Source organism: Cupressus sempervirens, chromosome 1 (assembly GCF_028749045.1).
Source record: "Cupressus sempervirens isolate cs-2001-9-10 chromosome 1, ASM2874904v1, whole genome shotgun sequence".
NCBI classification, from domain to species: Eukaryota; Viridiplantae; Streptophyta; class Pinopsida; order Cupressales; family Cupressaceae; genus Cupressus; species Cupressus sempervirens.
Window position 1 is genome coordinate 162,705,033 of NC_143118.1, and position 21,388 is coordinate 162,726,420.

Genomic DNA, 21,388 nt, shown 5'->3' on the forward strand with positions numbered 1-21,388 from the left:
CTCTGTTATTTGTTATTGTCAAACGCTAGAAATTTTGAAGGATTTTGAATCTTGATGTGTCCTTGACAAAAATAAATAAAATTAGCGTTGTTTTAAATTTCAAACATGAATCGTTAATTATTTATTTGGGGAAGCGCGTTCGCTGGACACACTATAAATACCCCCACCCCTTCTTTCTTCTTCTTCTCAACATAAACCTCACACCCTCTGCATTCTAAAAGAGGGCAAGAGATTAAATAATTATTTAGGGTCCTCTGTGCATCTGTGAAATACACTTGTCATAAAAATGGCAGGAGCAGCATTCAAATTGGAATTCATAGCAGCACTATTTACTGTGTTGATGATTGTGAGTGCAGTTAATGCACAAGAAGCAGAGGCGCCCAGTCCATCAGCGATCACAGGCGCAGCTAATTCCATTGCAAAGACTCCATCTTTTCTTTTCTGTATTCTGGTGTGGTAAAAATCTGAAATTCAATTGTCGAGGAATTGTTTTTCATTTTTTGGTATAATTTAGCTTTTCAACTCTCCTTAATAATTGTGGTTCGTCTCTCTGCTTCCGCGGGGTTTTGGTTGGTTAGAGTTACTATCATTGATTTACTTTTATGACTTGATATTATTCTCATTTGATTGGTTATATTCTTATTTATAAAATAAAATTTGAGTGACTATTCTACACTCATTGAGTTCTTTACATTTTAAAATATTGTGATAACAATAGGTTAAATGAGTGTTTATTATATAATCGTATGTGTCAAAGTATACAATTATAATGACACAAAAAAGTATCTTTCTCTTAAGGTGAAGTATGCAATGAAATATAGTCATGTAAATGTATTTCATAAGTGTACAATTCATAATGAAGAAAAAATTGATTATGAAACTTTCATTGAAGAAAATGGTCACCATTTGTTGTGTAGTGATCCCATTAGTGCGATAAAATATCATAAACAAAATAAATGACAAATTAGCCACATGTCAAGATGCATGCAAACATTTCAAAAGTAGTTATATCCGTGTAGGCTCCTAATTTGACAAGATTTCAAATACCTTTTGAAGTGGCTAGGGAAATCTAGTTATCAGCTACAAACCATAATACCATAATAGATATCCTCGCACAAATCAATAGGACCAACTAACAAGACTTAGCAATCTTCTCCCCTTTGAATTTGCAAGATTCAGAAGACTATACCTAGGAATTTATTATATTTCTTTCTTGGTAACAAAAACAACAGTATGCTCTAATAAATCTTGTTTATTTTTTTGAAAAATCTAGTATGCTCTCCTCTTGCATCTTCAAATGGTCTGGACAATCAGAGAAGTTTGACTAAAATGTTTTTAATCTCTAGGGTTTGCACATGTGTTTTATGAAATTTGGGCGATTGCAACATTTCTGGTTATACTGGCAACATTTTTGGTTGTTCTAACATATCCATACGGCTTGAGAAAGTTAGATTTGGTTTTCATTTCACCAAAATCAAAGATCGTCATACAAGTTGTGAAACTAGGGTTTCAATTTCAAATTTGACAACCAACATGCATATTTGGTGTTTTCAATCAATATTGCAGGTTCCAACGTGTCATTGATTGTCTTAGGTAGCTGATTCAACCTTTGCATGACATCTTTTGTTTAATGGGGTCATTTTTTTGGTTGCCAGGGTAGCTTTTCCATGCTAAAGATGTCTGATTTATACTAGATCTACATCTTTTATACATCACTAAGGAAAATGTCTTTTGGGTTTTGCTCATAGCATGAAAAAACTACTGGGTATCTTATAGTTTTTGCATGTGATCTATATATTTTTCAAAATCAAACTCGAAAAGCTATAGTCACACCCCTCTCCATTGGCAGTCACAAATTTGAACGCAATTTTCAAATGCCCTGTTCTTGCTCATATGGACTCCAATTCTGACAATTTCTGTTATGATCTTGGCTATTTTTTTGTGCTTTATCCACTATTGCAGTCATTTTTTATTTTGATGGAAATTTTTTTCAAAAATTGTGGATTCTTAGTCATGACATTGCATAGTTCTCATTTTGGGAACTTTGGAGGATCATAACTTTCTCATACGAACTTATATAGAAGCGATTCTTTTTTTGAAAGTGCATGATTTTTCAAGTAGATCATAGTGGTGTTATTTATTTCTCTGAGTATTGTGCCAAAGTTGCATTTTCAGCATATGCTCTTCGTGAGGGTTTTTTAATGCATTGAAATCAAGACCACTTAGTATTTCTTGCTAGTGGTGGTTGTAAACACACTAATATGAAGTGCCAAATCATATTTTCTTGGGGGGGTTTCTTTGATTGAGTAAAAAGGGGGGGATTGTCTTGGTAGGGTTCTCTTCTTTTTAGCATTTCTTCTCAGTATTTCTTCATCATGGATCAAACAAATATACCCATCCTAACTCCATATAATTACTTTGAGTGGAAATCATGCATGACAATTCACTTAAGGAAAGCTAGATTAAATAGGATAACTATGGGACTTGAAATTGAACCTGATAAAGATGAAGATAAGCCTAAGTGGTTTAACAAATGTGATGAGGCATATGGAACATTCTATTTATTTATTTCTCCTGATTTTCTCTTTCACATTAAGTCTTTAGATACACCAAATGAAATATGGACAAAGCTAGAAATACTATTTGGCACACAAGATTCAATAAGGGGGCATATGTTGGGCATATGTTGGAAAATGAACTAATTAATTTAAGCCTAGACAATTTCAACACAATTCGAGATTTCTTCACTAAATTGAAATTACTAAGGCTGCAGTTAAAAAAATATGGAATTGAAAAGGAAGATGAACAACTGATTGTTAGTATTCTCTCTAATTTAACTTTAGAATATTCTTTGTTTATCTCTACCTTCTATGCTACTAAGGGTACACTTGGTACTCAATTCACCATGCCATCTTTAGATGATTTTGCTGTCAACCTCACTCAGGAATAGGACAATATAATTTAGATGGACACTCTTAATTCCTCTAAGTCACATGCCTTGGCTACCAACCAAGGCACAAAAGAACAAAAGGAAAATGTAGTAACAACAATAGTTAGGATAAGAAACAAAAGAATAGCATGGAGAAGAAGGATCAAATATAGGTTGCTTAAAAAGAAATTATTAATACCCCATCTTCCAAGGGCGATAAGCCTAAGAAAGAAAGGATCCAATGTGCCTATTGTAAAAGACCCGATCATGATGAATATAAATGTCCGAAAAAACAAATTGATCACTTGACACACATTCTTGAGAAGAATAATATCAGTGTTCCTGATTCTATCAAAAAAAGTTCTAATGAAGGGTCTAACAAGGAAAAATAAAACAACAAGGGGAAAGGAAAGGACAAGGCCCTTTTTGCAATTGCTTCATCACCATCCACTTGGGTTCTTGATTTGGGTGCTTAACACCACATGGCTTCATCTAAGGAAGAACTTACATCTTTGGAGTTGTGTACTATGCCTTCTATTTTGATGGGTGATGACACTCTTGTTAAGGTGTGTGGGAGAGGGTTTGTTGATGTGGGGGATGACACATTCCATGGTGTTCTTTGTGTGCCCTCATTATCAACTAATTTCCTATCGGTATGCCAGATCATTCACATAGGTTCAGGTGAGCAGGTTGAGTTCACTCCTGGTTCAGTGGAGACACATGAGTTGTACAATGGTTATAGTTGCACCTGGGAGAGTAGATCATCAGTCACAACTCTATTTATTTTCTCACTTTGTTCTTGATCCTCCTTCAACTGTTTTGCTCACTCACTCTAATGATGTGAGTAAATTATGGCATGAGTGGTTTGGCTATCTTAACTTCCACTTCTTACATCATCTCAACCAACAAAACATGGTCACAAGGTTGCCTTCAGTTTAGTTCTGAGACGATGTTTTCCAAGGTTGCATTCTTGGTAAGCATCCTAAGGAAAAGTTTTACAAAAGTAAGGCATGGAGAGCTTCACAAAGACTAGAGTTAGTTCATAGTGACTTGACTAGTCCATTTTAGAATCCTTCTTTTAGCACGGCCCGATATGTCCTCACATTCATTGATGACTTTTTTTGATATACTTGGGTGTGCTTTCTCAAACAGAAGTTAAAGGTATTTGATCATTTTTAGGTTTTCAAAACTTTTGTAGAGAAGCAATTTGGGGAAACCATCAAATTTTTGTGCACTGACAATGGTGGTGAGTATGTCAACCATTAGTTTGAGAGATTTTTCACTTCAAAGGGGATTGATTTGTAGTATTCAGTTCCATACAATTCTCAGCAGAACGGTGTCACAAATTAGAAGAATAGATCCTTGAAGGCAATGGTAAACTCTATGATTCACTCTAGATCTCTTGCACCATAGTATTGGGTAGAGGCCATTAACTATGCTTATTATTTCCAAAAACATGTTCCTCACCAAGCCTTAAGGGAGTTACTCCTTTTGAATCTTGGAGCGGTCGGAAACCATCAGTTATGCACTTTCATTATTTCGGCTCTCCTACATGGGCCAACATTCTTGCAAAGAAATGTAAGGCCTTGGATTTGTAGAGTAGACCTTGCATATTTTTAGGTTATCCTAATGGTGTGAAGGGTTATCAGTTTCTCTACCCTACTACACATGAGTTGTTTATTAAGAAGAGTGTTCAGTTTCAGGAGGGATCTTCAAGCTCACTTTCTGTCACTTCTCCAACTCCTACTTTGACATTGGAGTCACTTGGAATACATGACAAATCTTCTCATGAGTTAGATTCACCTAAGCGGTCTTCTACCTCCACTTCCAATGCAGAGAGTGATTAAGAGGACTCACCTCCTTCCTCTCATATTCATCATTCAAAGGTTGATGATTCCCCTCCAGATTCTCCATCTTCTAGTCCACTTTGGGTTAGACAGACCTTGCAATTTGCCTGGGTCAGGGATCCATCAGACACCAGGAAAACTCGTTCATAGTTCCAGGATGCTCCACATGTCTTCATTGCTACTGCCTCAGATCCAAAATCCTTTCATGAGGCTTCCGGTATTCCTGAGTGGGATACAACTATACAAGAAGAATATAGTTCCTTGATGAGGAATCACACTTGGGATCTTGTCCCTCTTCCCAAGGGAAGAAAACTTGTTCGATGTAAGTGGATCTATCAAAAAAAATTTGTAGCAGATGGATTGGTTGACAAGCATAAGGTTTTCTTGCTCACCAAAGGATTCTCCCATGTTCCTAGGATTGAAAGTACCAAAAGAACTGCACTTGCATATTAGTTCATTGTAAGAGGCATTGTAATATCATTTGTGAACATTCTAAATTTCTTAGCATTGAAAGGCAACATACAAGTGTTTGACAATATTCTTTGAGCTAAAATCCATCATTTTGGGCAAGGGATATGTAGTCTACTCCCTAATGTCTCTTTATCTTTATATGTCTACCTCATATCTCTCCCCCTCTCCTCCCTCTCTCCCTCATGTCCCCTCATGTTATTACTGCCTACTATCTCTATCTCTTGTATCTTTATCTCTCACCCTCTCACAATGTCTAGTTCATGTCCCACCCACATATCCTCTCCCTCCCTCTCTCCTTATCACATTAAAATCTATTTTGGACTCTAGTTACCTCATCTTTTCCCACCCACATCTCCTCTCTCTCCCTCTCCCGCTCCTAATCTCTTAAGTCTTTCCTCTACTTCCTCTCACAATCTCTTCCCCCTATTTACCTTCTATATCTACCCCATGTCTCTCACTCATGTATCATTATCTCTCACAATATGTCTTGAACATGCCAACCCCCTGCCCTCTCTATGATGTCCTCTCTTATTATTACTACCTACTCTCTTCATCCACTAGTAAATCTAAACTCAATTTTCCACAAATTTTGGTCAAAATTTTGATGCAAGTTGGTCAAAATTTCGACCAAGCAGTTCATGGTAATTTTTCTTGTCAAAATGTCGACCAACCTACACGTTGGTCAAAATTTCAACCAATACATTTGTCAAATTTTTAAAAATTTTTTCTAGCTCTAATTTGTCATTGTTGGTCAAAATTTCCACCAATGTTTGGTCAATTTTTTTTTAAGAATTGGTGGAAATTTCGACCAATTCTTGGTAGAAAACTATCAAGAATCGGTCAAAATTTCCACCCATGTTTGGTCGATTTTTTTTTATAATTGGTAGAAATTTTGACCAAGTCTTGGTGGAAAACTATCAAGAATTGGTCAAAATTTCCACCAATGTTTGGTTGAATTTTTCTTAATAATTGGTTGAAATTTTGACCAAGTCTTGGTAAAAAACTATCAAGAATTGGTCAAAGTTTCTACCAATGTTTGGTCAATTTTTTTTAATAATTTGTGGAAATTTTGACCAATTCTTGGTAGAAAACTATCAAGAAATTGTTTCGTACACCTTTGAGAAGAAAAATTCTCCTGCTCCAACTTTATCTTTACAAAGATTTAAAAGGTTGCAAATTAAATGGCTTGGATAAGAAACAATTGGTTGATACAACATGGAACAAAGAAGAACATAAACATATAGCATGGTCATGTATTCTTTGAAATGATCTAAAATGTTGATTCAAATACTTATACACAATATTTTCTAGAAATCTATAAATTAATTAGATATAATGGTTTAAAAGCTCCAAAATTTAGGAAATGACAAAAATATCCTTCAAGATGATTTCTTTTTTTGGCCCTTTCAAAGAGAGATTTAAAGATTTTAGAAATAAAGATTTTCCATGTATACTTACAGTCCTTTAGGATTGGTAGAATTATTATCATCTTCTAGTGGCAAGAATGTACCAAAAAGTTTATTATCTCCACTCTGTAATGTAGCCATTGCAAGATTGAGTGGTCCTGCACCATTTTTGTGTATCTGAAGAGCTAAGATACTCCAATATGTTTGATAGATTGCGATGCCCCCAAATCGTAAAGGGTTATTCACACTGATAGTCTTCCTTAGAACTTCCTTTCCATTTGTATCACATAAAGAAAGGTCGATTTGAAATTGGGATACCTAAATAAAGATGGGCGAGAAAAATGAATAATAGTAAGATACCTGTTGTTCACATCTCAATGCAATTTTCAAAAGAGACTTGATTATTTTGAGATTATCAAACTGAAAAATGTAGCCAGGAGAACAAAAAAAGAACAAAGAGTTGTAAGATGATGGCTAGAATACTATTTCTTCTTTTATGTGAGTGTTTGTTTGAAGGAGAACAAAAGCTCCAGATTGTGATTCCAAATATATATACACCTCACCATTCTTATAGTAATCAATGTAAAACTTCTCAACATAAACTTCGGTTTGAAAACTGGGAATTGGTTTAGACAAAATCTCATTTGGAGTAAGCACATCCCCCATCATAAAATTAAACCTTGAGGAACTATAACTGAACCAGGGTAGCCCCCCATAGAACTTAGAGTTGCCTTTTCCATTATGAGCAAAAGAGTTGCATGTGCATCAATAAGTGCAAGCCTACCAATAAGCTCTTTGAATCCATATAGACCTGATTCACTACAGAAGATTTGCAAGCCTCAAATTTTGAAAACAAAAGATCATATTATCCATGGAATAAGAGCAAAAACATTGGATAAATGCTATGAGATCATTTCTTCCAAATAATCACAATCATCTTACCTCATATCCTAAACCCATCAGAAGAACAACAAGGTCTTGAATATGAGCTCTAGGAAGTGATTCTACAACTTCTAGTTTTAGGGTGTTGGATCCAGACTTCATGAATGCTGGGGAGAAGGCTATAAATGTCTTGCGGAACCCTAATGCAAGGGTTGGTAAATTCCATTGTATGGCTATAGTGAAAAACACCAGACTGTGCCTAGAATTGTAGTGACAATTACTGGTTTTTATTAAGTTTTGAAGTGAATAGAGAAGTATTTGTGGATTTTGTTGGATGGAATAGTCTATATAGTGTTAATTCTTCCTTGTGCAAGCATTAAATTAGGTCTTTTCAAGTTTTGCAAGTGCTTTGTTTAATTCTTTCTAAGTAGATCATGCTCCCTGTCTAGCATCTATGATGTCATTATCACGACACTATAATTTGGAAGCATGCAATGTTAAAGTAATTCTAGAGAAGGTAGAATGCAAATTCTAAAGACAAACAAAATGCAAGCATCCCTTTATAATAAAGAAAATGCCTTGAATAAAATATGGCATTAAAGGTTCCCTCATTTTGGTAAAGATCATCAGAAAACTGTAAGAGACATGAAATTTCCACAGTTCATGATAGTTCTAGTGAGTTCTTTTGGATATAATGATGCAACTTTTTTCAGAATCAATAGTTTGGATCACACTCACATTTTTTCTCAAATGTTGATGCTGGACTCAACAACGAGTGGAAGCATATGAGTTAAAGCCATAAATATATTTAAAAGGAACACAATATCAGAGAAAATTTTATGAAGACTATGTATAAAATTATTTCTCACAACTTAGATTAAATGGTAAATAAAGCAAAAACAGACTAAAAAAAACTTACCTCAGTAAATGTTGCTGTTGTCTATACCACACGGGTAACAAGTTGCCTTTGACTACTTGAAGATTCATTTGATAACTTAATATATTGCTCCCCAAGTCGCTTAAGTTTTGCATTTGTGAATTTGACTCCATCCTTCCGTGTTTCTAAGACTATATACTGTGTATTCAACTTCTTCCACACTTTTGGTTCCTCTTGTCCAAATTGTGTACCTTTGTCCAGTTTTAAGGCTTTGTCAGTAGGAAGATCTAGATCATCTGCTGCTTTATGATGTAATTTTTGAATTTGTTCTACAACTTCATCTCGTTCACTCTTAAGTGTCGTCAGACTAGGATCATAACCAATTGAGATTATGTACTCTCCATTGTCAAGTTGATCAAGATCAATAAAAGCCTCCACAAGAGCTGTAAACTTTGTCAAATGTTGTTCATCTGTCCAAAGTTCAAAGGCATCCAAATATCTTTCCCTGATTAATAAATAAAAGCCCCTTGATATCATTTGAGTAAATTTTTTATTACAGGAAGTTGTATGCTTGTCTGTCACATGTACAATAACTATAGTGAACAAAAACAATCCAAAAATAGTTTATGTGCTTGAAAACCATAGTTCTCATCTTGTAAAAGATGTGATATCTGTAAATTGCAACCTTAGCATGATAGCTAAGAACAATCATAGATGATGAAATACATCATTTAATCAGTAAGTGAAATTGCACAACACACAAAAAAATTTAGATACAAAGCAATGATTAACATTCATTCAAAAGCACGATGTCATTGTTGTGAAAGAAACACAAATTCAGTGCAAAAGTATCCATGTGATCATGGAAGAGAAAAAACACAAAGCACATTTATTGCAAATGCATAGTATAAAAAATAAAATACATTAAAAGTTAAAGTTCCTTGCTTGATAGAGCTTTACAATATCTTGTAGATTGGGCCTACCCTTCTCTTGTTTCCACACAAGTTGATCAATATCTGCAATTCTTTTTAGATGCAGTCTTAAATCTTGGCGTAATGTTGCATCCTCAACAAATGCCTGCACCATATCCTATCTACACTTGATCTCTTCTACATCTAAGAGAAGTTGCTTGAGCCACCTATTCAATAGTCTCTTCCCCATGCCAGTAGTACATGTCCTATTCGTCAATCCAAATAAACTAAAGTTCTTGTACACATGTATTTTACTTTCAAGAACATTCAATGCTCGTAAAACTGCAACATCCAGCCGCATAAAACTACCTATGTGATAATGTTGAATGGTAAACTTTCCATAATTGCTTTCATCTGCAAGAAAATATGTGTAAGAGAGGAGGGCCCCCAGAGCTCCAGTAGTAGACTCTGAACTTGCAACTATGTCCTTCAATGACTGAATTGAACATTTTATAAGGCGACGAAGATCTTGATCAACATCCCTAGACTTGAAATCAGATTTCTTCTTTTTAGTTAAGAGAACATTACAACTTGCCAATACATCATGCAGGCATTTATTATCAGTGGACTTTCCATTGCCTAGAGGTAACAAGCATTCCTTACAACCATGAGCTATCATAGCAGATTACAGGTTTGAGTATTAGCTATCATCAAGAAACTCGATGATGCCTAAAGTTCTCTTTCTCAGGTCAACAAAGGCCATATCCACAAGGTAACCATTCTCATGAATAACATATTGAAGAGCGATTATCATTTGTGTATATTACATGTTATTGCTAACAAAGAGAATGTCCTCAAAACTACCAAGCTTGCCAGGGGTTGCAATTTTTTCCAACCTCCAATTTGATTCACTTCCCTCAAAAATCTCCACAGTATGATCAATTCTCTCTAACAAAAAGTTTCTGATAATCGTTTCAAACATATTCTTGCTAATGCTCACACTTGAGAGAGCATCATGTCTATCATACAACTGACGAAGAGAAGTTGTGGTGTGGTAGTAAGTTTTTGCAATGAAGAGTGCATCATCACCATGAGCAGTATAGTAATCCTGATACCATTAAATCTTTACTCAGTTCTATGATCATCCTAACATCTATCAACTTGAATAACTCAATTCAAAATATATCTATAGAAATCATGTTGAAGTTATACCTCTTAAATATTATTGTCTCACAAACATCAATATAAGCTACAAATCAGTAAAAATTAGAAAGCAGCAAACTATAGCATCAAATTATACTTTTTCCTATATGAAAGAAACCAAAATGCTAAACATTGTTCATGTAGTGTTTAAACTTTGAAGACATTATTCAAAAACCAAATAAATTATTTTCTCCAAACAAGTGCAGATTATTCAAACCATATTAAGAAGATATATTGGCATGAATATAGCATTTACTTTAGAGTTCTGAGGTTAAAGATGGAACATACTAGTACCTATTACTAGACATACTTTCAAGGTGTCACCTTCAAAATTTTATTTCTATCTTACACATTATTCAATCTTAAACTAAAGCAACACACCAGTGTTTATACATTTCAACACACACTTCGCTGACTATAAAATGCAAAAGTTGGTAAGGATGCATGAATTAAAATAACGATAAAAATGTTTTTAAAAAATTGAAATAGATTTTTTCTTTAAATAGAAAAAACAAAGCAAAACCATTGTTACAGATACTTAAGCTTCACATTATTTATGAATCTTTTATACCTCAAAACATATCCATCCTTTTAATATTTGGATAAATAAATACTACATTAAGCTTTAAGACAACTATAGGAAAAAGGACAATTAATTTAATTGATTCAAAGACATTTCCATATTCTTGAAAGGGATAGAAAGATCACTAAAAGCACTATTTGTAGAACCCTAGATGGGTCAAAAGGAGAATGGTGTAACTATTACTGGAGGAAAAGTCACAAATACAACTTGAAGACAAACTATAATTTTTTTGAAATAGAGTATGGTTAAGGTCAAATCCAATCCAAAAGTGTTTGAGATTCATTAGAGTTGACAATGGTAGGTTGGAAGATTGGTGAACCTATCATAGGTCATTGAGGTTAACATTCTCATTCTTCAAGTATCCCAACATCTTGATTGAAATTCATGATTATCATGCATGCAATGTTTCTTTCTAGGAACTTCCACAGTTGGAAGGCAATGAGTTCTTAGATTATTTGCATGTAACTGTACCATACTAAGAAAGAACACTATAATATGTCACACTCCAACAAGCCTGTGTTACACCCTGTTGTAAATTATGAAGGCCCTATTGTAAATTATGAAGTTTTCTAAGGGCTCACAATATGGCATCCCCTATAAGTCCCATGTGTTTGAAAGGGTAAATCAAAAGATGTTCTTCCAATGGAAAAACATTAAATGTTTTTGAAATAGGACAGCTTCAAGAAATGCTTAACTCAAAAATATAGAAATTGGAACCATTATTCAATCAATTAGCCTATGATCTCTACCTGTTATTCAACTCCCATGATGTCTTGGAAAAGTGAGAGATAGGCGAAAACATTTCATAAATACTATATAGATGTGCATATATGATATGACAACACAACAACATTAAATGATAAAAATAAGAGAATTGATGTTGAAAATATATTGATGATGAGGAAATATGGTGGATTGGAAAAGTTGGGTTTACACTCAAACTTAATCATGAGGTTACAACCTAAGAGAGGAAGAGTATACAATATGAAAAATTATGAGATAAATGGAAAAATATAAATTCATTTGAACTCCCACAAAAGAACACTTGTAAGCCAACTAACATTTTTCTTGGAGGTGTCCTACAAATCCACATTTAGCTTCAGCTAGAAATTTAATAACATTAATAAACAAAAATAGCTTTCATCTTGCCTTCAGCGACTGAAAAGCTCAAATAATACTAAGAGATGATGATGCTTAGGTAAATTTATAACTCAGCCAAGCTACATATTTTTCTTGCAACAAGGGAAGAGATGGAAAAGATACAAGCAAGACCTTTGAGGATTTCACAAATGGGTGAGTAATTTGTTTATTGTTCCACTCCAAGTAGTTTGACGGTTTTTTCTCATCATTACTTTTTTGATTTAGGGAGATGATACTTGCTAGGGATGGGGATAGCAAGAAAAGCTCTAGTGAATGAGACAAAAAGCCATCCACTACTTCCCTTCCTTCCTACTCCTTTGTCCTCTTTATTCCATTCGCTTTGTGCTTTTGTGTATGATTATTTGTTGCCTGATGTATTGGTCCATTGTGTTTTTTTCTGTGTTATTTTCACAAAGCTTGATTGAGTAGTGTCATAAATTGTCGCTTTAGAATTTCACACTTAGTTTAGGCTCACTTTAGTGGTTGTGCCTAATTTTATACAACTTTGGGACCATTTGCATAATCTTGGTGCATTCTATAATTTCCACTTTCTAAAATAGGTTTTAATAATAAACAAATAAAATTGAAATATAAAAATTAATAAATAATAAAATATAAAATAAAATAACTACAAGTTAATTAAGTTAAATTAAAGGTCAAGAGATGTGAAATGAAGAAATGTGACTCCCTCAGCATTAGATATAGATGGGAGGAGAGTTCATTTGAAAGGGTGAGAGAGAGGAAGGAAGACAGAGGAAGGAATGAAGAAGAAAGGAACGTAAATAAATAAAATAGGGAAGTGACTCTTTCAAAGGGTTGTAACTCTTCGAAAGGGTTGTGATTCTTTTAAAGGGTAGAAATGTTGAAGGGTTGCGACTCTTTCAAAGGGTGAAAATTGTGACAAGTTGTAACCATTGCAAAGGGACAAACATGATGAAGAGGTGTGACTTTCCCCCACATTGGAAGATATAAAGGGTAGAACATTTCATTGAAAAAGAACATCCAACCGAGATCACTTTGGGGAATAATATATTATTCTCAAAGGAAACAATGGAAAGTGGTGACTCAATCCTTATGAAAGGTGGTAACCCTTCCAACAATAAAGTAAAAAGGAGGATTAATTCCAAGCATTGAAATGGATACATTGTGTTCTAAATCAAGGGATAAATAATTAGTATAGTACTCATTAAAAGGTGGATTAGAGTGGAAGGCATAAGCAGATTGTCTAACAATTAATACATTCAGCAATTCCTTATATCAACAAATATAAACGTCATGGGAACAATTGAAGAATATATCCTAAGGAATCATTGAGGAAGAATCAGAGACAACAATAAGTTAGAAGTAGTTACAGGAATTAAACAATAAGATAAAATCAAGATTAGGCATATGAAAGCAACAGACCCCTCGGCATTTCACAACTGTTATTACCAACATCTTGTAATCTAGCAATTGCTCTTGTGGTATTTATCATTGCCTATGTGTTATTTTTCAATCAATTATCTTTATAATGATTTGATATAGAATGCATATTTAATAATCTGTTTGTGAACTCTCATTAGTATAAAGGATGTGTAAGAGAAAGAGGAATCATAAGGAATGTCATCTAGGTAGGTACCCTAGGTCGATGATCATGTTGCTAGCCACCTAGGCCAAGAGGGACAAAGCTCCATTCTTAAGAATAGATATAACAATCAAGGTGTTGAAGATTGGTAGCTACAAGAGCTATTTGTTATACCTGCAAGGTAACATACCGAAGAGCAATTGTCATTGGTGTATCTTGCATGTCATTGCTAGCAAAGAGAATGTCCTCAAAATTGCCAAGCTTGCCAGGGGTTCCAGTTTTTTCCAACCTCTAATTTGATCCACTTCCCTCAAAAAGCTCCATAGTATGATCAGTTCTCTCTAACAAGAAGTTTTTGATAATCATTTCAAACATATTCCTGCTAATGCTCACACTTGAGAGAGCATCATGTCTGTTACCCAACTGAAGAAGAGCAGTTGTGGTCTAGTAGTAAGCTTTTGCAATGAAGAGTGCATCATCCCCATGAGCAGTATAGTAATCCTGATATCATTAAATATTTAGTCAGTTCTATGATCATCTTATCATCTGTCAACTTGAATAACTCATATTTTGTGTTATTGGTAGAGGTTTGTGACTGCTCTTCTTTCATATCCCTTAAATCTTCGTATGCCCCCATCATTTGATAGTCTATGATAGAGTGTTGAATCTTATTTGATGTTTAGGTGAATAGATGACTTCATATCTTAAAGTGTTATATCACAACCTCCATCAACCAATGACTATTTTATATGTGACTCTTGATTTGAGTCAAAGTGTAATATTTTGATACTTTTCCAGTAATCAATAACTGTTTATTGGACCCTCACCAATATTTAGTTGATATATAGTTGAACTACTGCCATTGAAGACTTACTGGTTTCCTTTCCACTCACTGCCTTCCTCAAATGGGATATTAGCATACTCTACTACTACAATGTCCCCTATTGAGACTTTTACTGTCTTACTCTACTATTCACAACCATGGTTTAGATCCCACTCAGATATAAGGATCTAAAACTTTCCTTACTAGGAGAGTGCCAATTCCTAATGATCAACTTTCATCATTATGCATTTGAATTACATTAAGGAATAATTGATGACTCACAATAAATTTTCAACCATTCAATTCCTTGTTGCACTCTTCATCACTAACCTTGAAAAGATGGGGAATTACTTGTCTGTGGGCCTTGGAAACCATTTCTGAGTAGGCTCCGTCAAAGGATTTGTGGCACATATATCTAATACCTATCATGACGCTACCTCCTCAAGGATTAATTTCTTGGCTATCTAAGGGACTGCAGGGAAGAGAATTTCTAATGAGGAACAGGTAGGTGATAATTGGATGAACCTCGTGATATGCTTTTGGGTTTAGTTTGAAGTGGAAATGATAAACTTCATCCAATTGGGTTTAGCATGGGATGAACCTAATCCCCTTCCCAAGTATTTATTGGTGCCAAGACCAAGGAAAGGAATTGGACCCAAAATGTAGTGTACAATGCAATAACAATCCCTCCTTTAGGATGCACATGGGTGGGGAATGATTAACCATTATATGTGAACTAGTCATTGTTGTCTTGTGATTCACATGTGAGCAGGTCACTATAGTCTTTTTGATGTATTTTGGAGCTACTTACTATGTATGTGATGTATGGAAAGCTAGTTAACTTGTGTATTTGTGATGTGTATGAGAACGTTTTTGTATATGAGACAGGTGCTCATTATAATAACGATGTGTGTGATTTTTGATATGGGGTTGAGGTTGTTCAAAGCAACTATCAAATGACTATTGCAAACTCGAGCACTAAGGGGGGCTATAATTACCTATTTACAAAATAGCTAAGACCAAAGAAAAACATCTATTTGAAATAAGGATTGTTTGTATAGTGGCTTGTGGATTGCAACACCATATATTGTCATATGGGAGTTATCGTAGGAGAGAAATAGACACATTTGTAAAAATAAAAGGATAGGATAGGAACAACTTATCAACAAGATGAAGGTTGCCATTATCAAGATTGTGAATAATAGAATATTGAATATGCAAAAAGTGGCAGAAAAGATGACTCATTGGGATGAGAATATGAGAGGTAGAGCGATTATCATTGGGATAATCACTCTTCAGTATGCTTGCAATGACTTATTTGTTTTTGGTATGTTAGTTTGAGCTTCACTTGGTTTCAAGAATACTATAATATTCTCTACTTAACAAGGCCAACCACATGAAGGTGGAAGCTCATTTGGCCTCACCCCCCTCCCCCTAACATCAATTTAACTTACCCATTATCATCTAATTACATACTTCATTCATTCGTTAGTCCATTTATGAACTATAACATTCGATCAATAAAATCACCTAACATTCATTAATATGATATAAAATTCATTAATACACAATACTAATCAAGACTTCATTAACACATAAAAATATTCATTAATACACAACATTCATAGATAATTACTTAAAACAAAGTTCTTTCATTATCCAAGAAGATTTATCAAAGACCATTTTGAAAACATAATTTCTTCTTTTTGTTTTTCTTAGATCTATTAAGAAAAAGGCTGATAGGAGCATCAATATCTTCCTCATTGTCCTCCTCTTATGGCACATGTAATGTCAAATTACGATGGCGCCTTCTCTTTAGAGGAGCAGGAGGCTACTGCACTAAAGGGGGCTTTGTTGCAAGAACAAGTAAATGCGTTAAATTGGCATACTCTTTTTCTTTTTTTAACTATTACAAGTCTATAATTAAGTACTAGCACAACATAACATGTTTTTTTCTTACCTAAAAATGCCACATCATGTACATTAACATTTTGATCCACCGCCACGCCAACATGCTGAACACTTGGAACATGCTCCACTCCTTCACCATGATGTTCAACATGCTCTAAAATATTCAAAAAAAGGATACATGTCAAATTGCAATTGAAGATGTTAAATTGTATTCATAATTACATAATTAATTTTCAATAGAAAATTAATACCTCCACCACTATAATGTACATCATGGCCTTCATTACGAGTAGGTTCTATAATAGGATATGAAGGCTACAGTAAAATGTTATGCGCATTGTTATGAAGTCAATTTATGTTCAAAACTAGCACCAAAAAAGAATTTTCTCAACTATTCAATTTCATTTACTTTTCATTTGACCAATTTACCTGTGTCTCATTTGGTGCACCAAATTCTTGGGTAAGGCTTTTACATTTTTGGAATAGGCGTGCAACCATGATTTTATAGTCTTCCTTCAAGGCAATTTTTCTATCTTCATCTATGAGCTCCACATTGAATTTTGTGCCCTATATTTTTTGCTTAACATCATCAATTTTTCATGTATTGTTTGATTAAATAAAATTGTTTGCAACATTATATATATATATATATATATATATATATATATATATATATATATATATATATATATATATATATATATATATATATATAATTTCATTGCTACTACTTACAAGTCGAGACTGAAGATTTATATAGCCACCAAAGCCAAGTTTGTATTGGCCAACTTTTTCTAGTCTTACTTTTGTAGCCATAGATGTGTCTAGTAGTCTATGAATAGTTTCAAACATGTTAGATTATATATTTACAAAGATCACTAATTAGTGCATGATTACAATGTACTTAATACTATCATGAGATACCTTCTTTTTCCCTGTGCTGGTTCTATTAGTACCCGATATGGTCACAATTTCAAAGCTTCAAGTTTAGAGTTGTTGAACCACTTCGAACTGAAGTTCAAAGTAGTTCAAAGTAGTTTGAAGCAGTTCAATGGTTCAGTTGATCTGTCCTGCAGGTTCAATAGAAACAAAATTCAGACTCTCGGTTTGAAATTGCAGATTTGTTAATTTAGAAAGGTTTAGAATTCTATCTCAATTCACATTTCAGGCTCAGACTTCATCGGTTCAATGGCTATACAGTTTCATCACTTTAAAGTGGCATAGCAAATGTGTTCAGAGAATAGTTATCAAAAATGAAGGGTTCAATGAATTTGATAGTTCAAAGGTTCGGTAATTCAAAGTTTGAGTTTAAAGGCAAACATAGAGACTCTGCTCTGATATGATTGGTTTCATCTGATTCAATTGATGCAGTTGATTAACATAAAAGTCCACACACATATTGAACATGGAATCATGGTTAAGGCTTGAGAAAGATCTAAAGCTATCATTTGTCTATGCATTAAAACAAATCAATTTCCAGCTCGAAGAGACTGATATGCTTGATAGAGGTGATGAGCATTAACCTTATATTGGTGATATGGATTTGCATGAAATTTAACTGAATTGAATAGTTAATAAGAATAGCATTGATTTCATGCAACATACATACAATGAGCTTACATTAGAATGCATCCATCTTAAAGTGGAATAAATATATACAAGCAGAAGAAATCTCAGATTCTCTGATGGCCTAAAAATAGTCATATTTCAAGGGTTGTATCTCACAATTTAACCATTGGATCAAGTTTAATTTTGGATATGTATTTTCAATCCTAGTTCTCTAAATCTTCACAAAAGAATTTTGTCATATTTCATATGGATCAAAAGTTACAGGTTCTTTACTGCACCACTATCAGATCAGAAATAACAGTCATAAATTGTAGATGGCGGAAAATAGTCATATTTCGAAGGCCATATCTCTCAATCCGACCATTGGATCATGCTGAATTTAAGATATTTGTTGGAAAACCTAGTTATCTAAATATTTTTATGAGATTAACTATGGGTCAAGAGTTATGGGTTTCTGTTCACGCCTCTATCAGCTCAACAACAACAGTCATAGAATCCAGACAACCGGATTGGGTCTCAATGTAGGACCCATAACTTCCAATCAAACTGTTGGATTTGGCTCAATTTCAGATATGTTTCTAAGAAGTAGGTTACACATGATCTGACCAAAGCGTTTTTCAAAATAATTCCCGGTTAATGAGTTACGACTGATTGAGTGGGATGCTATCAAAATTGTCAATGACAGTTACAAAATCATAATAGAAACTCATCACTAGCAAATGCCACTTGTCAGCATGAGTATACCATAGGGACCACGAATTTTCAAAGATAAAAGACTATTTTTATAATGATATAAACACCAAAAGAAAGGGGAAAACAAAAAGGTTTTTCAAGATTCAGTTACGAAACTGAAAAGCCATGGGAAGGAATAGATTAAATAAGCCAGCAACAAAGTGAAGAGGAGTTCCATTCTTCCAGCTTCCGACTGTAGACTTTGTGCTCCAAAAGGGAAGGAGATTTTGCAAATCATTTTATATCTTGTGAGAGAGAGAGGGCAGAGTTGATTTCCTAAACTTTGTGTTAGAGATAGGAGATCTTTTGATTTGTTAATGCAATGTTAAAGGAAAGAGTTTCAACTTTCCTTTAGATAGTGATTTTTGGATTGTAAATGTGTAAGAAGATCATTGTGTCTTTTTCATTTAGAGATATTTGTATCAGAAATTTGATTATGATGCATTTTCCTTCCACTGATCACAATCTTTGTATTGTTTTCAGTTTTCTCTGAAATACATTTCATGGTCATTGTTTTCAGATTATGCTATCATTTCAAGATATCTCATAAAGCTCTGATTCCTCATTTTCTCAAAAGGATGGAAAATACTTCCTTGATCTCATTTAATTTGTAATGCAGCATTTGGGCATGTGAACTTTGTGTCATCCAATGTTCTTTGCTAGTATTTCTTTTCAATAATCCTAGTTTTCGCATCTACTTTGTACATATAGGTAGATGTTTGTAATCCTTTTGTGCTTTCAGGTTAAAAGCATCCATATTTTAATTCATTGTAAATCATATATGGGGAGCTATACTCGATAAAATTCAGAGGAAAGTTATCAATCCAATGATAACTTGTCCAACTGTTAGTGCTGATTAGTCTTCTCATTTGGGCATTCAAGGTTATATTTGTATATATTTTCTTGGAGGACAATCTGTTCACTAACAGGTTCATTTACTCTATTTTCAGATAGCCTTTTCTCCTTTGCATCTTCTATTATTTCATTCCAGTCCATTGGTGGAATCATAAGAGGATGCTCGTACTTTGGGATCTCCATTATAGCCCTTCTATATCGATCCCTCACAGTCTTTATATGCCTTGATGCTCTTTTCAGAAGTAGTTCAGTGTCAAAAATGTTTTTTCCAAATAAGTCCTCAAAAGATGTAATTAGCTGATTTTTTAAATTCAGAAGCCTATAAATTCCACCTTTAAAAAAATAAAATTAGTTGTTAGATCAATAACTTTAATATAGTACAATAAATGGAAGAAAAGAAAAACTATGTAGCAATGATATGAAACTACGTACCTTTTATGTATGGTGGGTTCAAATAGCCTCAATGTCATATCAAAAAGATGGTCAAAGAAAACATTATTACTTACAAAAACATAAAGGGATTATCAATCCAAAATGAGTTATGTATAAGTAAACTAAATTTACACTTTAAATAATAACAATTTTAAAGCACCTCGAAGCTTTTGTAATTTAAACAAAAACATAGTTTTCTTGTTCAATAACAATGTCCCTTCAAATGAACCAGTACTAGTCACACAGATTGCTCCAAGAAATGGATCAGCTTCAATAGTACTACTCTCTATTGCTCTATCAATTGAAGATCTATTTATTAATGCACAAAATAAGTACATGAGTACAAAATCCACCCAACAAAAAAAATGCATGATTAGCACATTACATAATATAGAAATACAAGGTTTTACCAGTTGTACTAGGCATAGACGAGGATGTTTGCATGTTCCTTGTTGTCAACAATGAACAAAGAAACATTCGACCATCGACCAAAGGAGGTGTATGCACTTCATCATGAGCTGAAGAATACAATATTGTTAGCAAAGACATTTGCAATAGATAAAGATAAAATGGGATACTAGCTAGAAGCGTCCAAAAAAAAAAAAAGTTAAGTGTTATAATGTTGATGAAAACAAATAAAGAAAGTGTTACTTACACGAAGGTTGTGCGCTACAACCCTCACCATGTACACCTTACGATGTCACAACTATCACATATTTCTATACAAGAACACGTAATATTTTAGATCATGATCCATAAGATGCTATAAAATTTTAACATATGTTGAACTTCTATTATTTCTTTAGATTAATTACTTCTTCCCTTCAAAGATTGGACCCTACGGTCCAATTCTTTTTTCACTGCCTCTTTCTCCTCGCTTGTGTCATAGTCGATGATAATGTTAACAATTTCATTAGTGTATCTTTGTTTGAGTTGTTGGGCCATGAACATAGCGTCAACACTAAAGGTGATGTCTTGTAGAAATGATGCCCGTATTTTAGATCGCATTTGATCTTTTGTTGTTCTAGCTTTTTTCTATCAGTTGTGACATCAATATTAGTAAAATTTCATCAAAATAACTCCAAAGCCATAAAGAAAAGAACATAATAATACGATAATTGTTTCTGTATAACAATAAAAATTACAATAATTAATGTTTACCTCCACTGAAGGTGTCTGAGTTGGTATAACCTTGCCTATGTGTAGTGGTCTACCCATGTTGCCCTATGAAAAAGATTACTAATTCTTAGAAA

General features: G+C 33.8%; 1 pseudogene; it reads right to left on the minus strand.

Moving 5' to 3' along the window:
* Positions 1 to 240: 240 nt before the first annotated feature.
* LOC149576655 (DNA mismatch repair protein MSH2-like) overlaps positions 241 to 21,388 on the minus strand; it is a 44,813-nt pseudogene continuing 23,665 nt past the window's right edge.